The sequence below is a fragment of the Phacochoerus africanus genome, chromosome 1, assembly GCF_016906955.1.
Source record: "Phacochoerus africanus isolate WHEZ1 chromosome 1, ROS_Pafr_v1, whole genome shotgun sequence".
Taxonomy (NCBI): Eukaryota; Metazoa; Chordata; class Mammalia; order Artiodactyla; family Suidae; genus Phacochoerus; species Phacochoerus africanus.
The window spans coordinates 9,463,540-9,468,433 of record NC_062544.1 but is presented as its reverse complement, the minus strand read 5'-3'; the positions used below and the strand labels follow the sequence as shown (position 1 = coordinate 9,468,433).

Sequence of the window (4,894 nt, the reverse complement as noted above, 5' to 3'; positions counted from 1 at the left end):
AACTCTGTCTAGTCACTTCTGACAGAACATGATAATGGGAGAAAAAAAATGTATACATGTATGTGTAACTGCACTACCTTGCTGTACAGTAGAAAAAAATTGTTTTGGGGAAATAACAATAAAAACAAGAATTTTCTCACGAATTCTACCAAACATTAAAAGAAGAAATATAATAGTAATTCTACAGAATATTTATAGAAAACTGAAGTAAACAACTGTCTATTCATGTATCTGCTATCCTAATATCACCAAAAAAATGGCATTTATCACCTCCCCCCATGAATTCTCTAACACTTACGGTCTATAGTATTCAAGAGTATGAAAATCATGGTTTCCACTTATTTTATCTATATTGTTATTAAAAATAAAATAAAAATATTTTTTAAATTATTATAGTTGATTTACAATGCCGTGTCAATTCCTGTTCTACAGCAAAGTGAACCAGTCCAAAAAAAAATATGGAATGCTTCACATATTTACATGTCATCCTTGTGCAGGGGCCATGCTAATCTTCTCTGCTGTCATTCCAATTTTAGTACATATACCACCAAAGCAAGCACAAAATAAAAACTTTAAAAACAGATGACAGCCCAAAAAATGAATCTTAAAAATCAATTTCCATCAAAACCATTAACATCTTTTACCAAATCGTAGCTAATCCCATCCAACACTATACGTAAAGAATGATAAGACACAAAGACGGGCTTATCACAGGAAAGCATTGCAAGTTCAATACATGAAAATTAATCAATTTCATCCAGTATATTACGAGTCTAAAGAGTAAAAGATAAAAGGTAATATAAATTGACACAGAGAAGCTCCTTAAAAAAGCCACATCTGTTCAGGATAATATTCTAAGAAAGTAAGAATGGATGGGAACTGCTTCAACCTAAAGAGGGTTTTGTTGTTCGTTTGTTTTTGGTTTTTTAGGCCCACACCAGAGGCATATGGAAGTTCCTCAGCTAGGGGTCAAAATGGAGCTTACTTCACAGCCACAGCAACACCAGATCCCAGCAGTGTCTATGATGTACACCACAGCTCATGGCAATGCTGGATACTTACCCACCTGAGCAAGGTGAAGAATCTAACCTGCATCCTCATGAATACTAGTCGAGTTTGTTACTGCTAAGCCACAATGGGAACTCCAAGAGGGTATATTTTTTTAAAAAGACTGCAACTTCTGGTCTTACATGTGAGTCTATATTCCATTTTGAGGTTTTTTTTAATTTAATTTTTATGTTATATTGGAGTGTAGTTGATTTACAATTGTTGTGTTTCAGGTATACAGCAATGTAATGTAATTATGCACATATACATTATTTTTCAGATTCTTTCCCCATGTAAGTTATTATAGAATATTGAGTAGAATTCCCTGTTGGTACTTGTCGATTACCTATTTTATATGTAGTAGGATGCATATATTAATCCAAAACTCATAATTGCTCCCCCAACTTTCCCCTTTTGTAACCCTGGTTTGTTTTTTTGTTGTTGTTGTTGTTTTTTGAAGTCTGTAAATGTGCTTCCATTTTTTAAATAAGTTCATTTGTAACACTTTCTTAAAATTCCACTTGTAATTGATGTATTTGTCTTTGTCTGACTTACTTAACATGATAATCTCTAGATGCATCCATGTTGCTACAAATGGAATAACTCCATTCTTTTTATGGCTGAATAATATTTCATTGTATATATGTACCACATCTTCTTTATCTATTCCTATATCGATGGACATTTAGGTTGCTTCCATGTCTTGACTACTATAAAGAGTCCTGCTGTGAACACTGGGTGCACATGTTTTCAAATTATAGTTTTCTCTGGATATATGGGCAGGAGTGGGACTGCTGGATCTTATGAAGTTCTGTATTTAGTTTTTTAAGGAACTTCCATACTGTTCTCCATAGTGATTACACTAACTTATATTCACACCAACAGTATAGAAGGGTTCCCTTTTCTCCACACTTGCTCCAGCATTTATTGTTTGAAGACTTTTTGATGATGGCCTTCTCACTGGTGTGGGGTGATAACTCATTATAGTTTTGATTTGCATTTATGTAATACTTAGAGGTGTTGAGCATCCTTTCATGTGTGTTTTGGCCATCTGTTTTTCTTCTTTGGAGAAATGAGTATTTAGATCTTCTACCCATTTTTAATTTTTTTTTGTCTTTTTGCCTTTTCTAGGGCCACACCCATGGCATATGGAGGTTCCCAGGTTAGGGGTCGAATCGGAGCTATAGCCACCAGCCTATGCCAGAGCCACAGCAATGCAGGATCCAAGCCAAATCTGCAACCTACACACAGCTCACAGCAATGCCAGATCCTTAACCAACAAAGAAAGGGCAGGGATTGAACCTGCAACCTCATGGTTCCTAGTCGGATTCATTAACCACTGCACCACAATGGGAACTCCCCTTTATTAAATTTTTAAAAATTATTTACCAAGGTGCATAGTTCTGTATTTTGGAGATTAATCCCTTACAGATTGATTCATTTTTAAAGATTTTTTTCTCATTATGTCAGTTATCTTTTCATTTTGTCTATAGATTCCTTTGCTGTGCAAAAGCTTTTCAGTTTAATAAGATCCCATTTGTTTATTTTTGTTTTGATACTCATTACTCTCAGAGGTAGATCCAAAAACATATTGCTGTCATTTATGTCAAAGCCTGACCTTACTCTTTCTTTCCCTCTATGAGTTTTAGAATATCTGGTCTCATATTTAGGTCTTTCATCCATTTTGAATTTATTTTTGTATATGGTGTTGGAGAATGATCTAATTTCACTCTTTTACACATAGCGGTCCACTTTTCGCAGCATCACTTAATTGAAGAGAATGTCTTTTCTCCATTGTATATTCTTTCCTCCTTTGTCATAGATTAATTGACTTTAGATACAGGGGTTTATCTGGGCTTTCTATCCCATTCCATTGATCTCTATTTCTGTTTTTGTGTCCTTACCATAATGTTTTGATGACTATAACTTTGTAGTATAGTCTGAATTCAGGGAGCTTGATTCCTTCAGCTCCATTCTTCTTTCTCAGGATTGCTTTGAATATTTATGGTCTTTTTTGTTTCCATACAAATTTCAAAATTCTCTGTTCTGGTTCTGTGGAAAACACCATTTGTAATTTGATAAGGATTTCACTGAATCTGTAAATTGCCATGAGTATTATAGTCATTTTGACTGTTGATTTTTCCAATCCAAGAACATGGTATATCTTTCCATGCATTTGTTTCAACATTGATGTCCTTCATCAATGTTTTATAGCTTGCAGAGTTCAAGTCTTGGGTTGTCTCTTTAGGTAGGTTTATTCCTAAGCATTTTATTCTCTTTGATGTGATGATAAGTGGGATTGCCTCTTTAATTTGTCTTTCAGATTTTTCATTGTTAGTGTATAGAAACTCAAGAAGTTTTTGTTTATTAATTTTGTATCCTACAATGATACCAAATTTATTGATGAGCTCTAGTAATTTTCTTCTAGCATCATTAGGGTTTCCCATGTGTGTAGTGTGACATTATTTGTAATCAGTGTTTTTTGTGTTATCTTTGTCTTATTTCCATAACATGTTTCTAGCCTCAGAATGATCTTGAGAATGTCCTTCCCTCCACGATTTTTTTGAAATAATTTCAGAAGGCTAGTGTTAACTCTTCTCTAAATATTTGATAGAATTTGCTTGTGTAGCCCTCTGGTCCTGGACTTTTGTTTCTGAAAATTTTCAATTACATTTTCAATATCAGGACCTGTGATTGGTCCATTGATATTTTCTATTTATTCATGGTTTAATCTTAGAAGACTGTAGCTTTCTAAGAATTTGTTTATTTCTTCTAGATTGTCCATTTAATTGACATACAGTTGTTTGTGCTAGTCACATATGATCCTTTGCTGGTTCTTCTTTCTCTAGTTGCTTTAAGGTTATATTTTTTATTTGAGATTTTTCATGTTTTCTAAGGTAAGATTATACTGCTATAAATTTCCCTCTTAGAACTGCTTTTTCTGTGTCCCACAGATTTTGGATCATCATGTTCTCCTTTTCTCTAAGTATTTTTTTTTAATTTCTTCAGTAATCCATGGGTTGTTCTGCAACATATTGTTTGGCCTCATTGTGTTTGTTTTTTTATGTTTTTGTTGTTGTTGTTGAGTTCTAATCTCATAGTGTTGTATTCAGAAAAGATGCTTGATATTATTTCAATTTTCTTAAATTTACTGAGGCTTTCTTTATGATCCAGCATGTGACATATCCTGGAAAATGTTCATGTTCACTTATGAAGAATGTGTATTTTGCTGCTTTCAGATGAAATGTTCTATAATTATCAATTAAGTCCCTCTGCTCTAAGGTGTTCTTTTAAGTCCCATGTTTTCTTACTGATTTTCTGTTTGGATGATCTGTCCATTGATGAAAATGGGACATTAAAATCCCACACCACTATTTTTTTACTGCTGATTTCTCCTTTTATGGGTATTAGTATTTCTCTTATATATTAAGGTGCTTCTAGGTTGGGAACACATATATTTACAATTCTTATATCTTGTTCTTGGATCAATCTATTGATCACTATGTAGCATGTTTTTCTGTAGTAACATGCTTTATTTTTAAAGTCTATTTTGTCTAATATAATTTTTGCTACCCCAGATTTTTGTTAACCCAGATTTCCATTGGCATGGAATATCTTTTTCCATCCCCTCTCTTTCAGTCTGTATGTGTCCCTAGATCTGCAGTGGGTCTCTTGTAGACAGCATGTATATGGGTCTTGTTTTTGTATCCATTTAGATAGCATATATTTGGGTCTTATTTGTGTAACCATTCATCCAGTCTATGACTTTTAGTTAGAACATTTAGTCCAGTTACATTTAAGTTAACTATTGCTATGTATATTCTTTTGTTAGTTATTTTTTTGTTAA

General features: G+C 33.4%; 1 non-coding gene across 1 annotated transcript; it reads right to left on the bottom strand.

Moving 5' to 3' along the window:
• Window positions 1-452: 452 nt before the first annotated feature.
• Window positions 453-560, bottom strand: LOC125113841 (U6 spliceosomal RNA). Its single transcript, XR_007131616.1, has one exon. It is a non-coding gene; the product is annotated as a U6 spliceosomal RNA (small nuclear RNA).
• Between the last annotated feature and the right edge of the window lie 4,334 nt (window positions 561-4,894).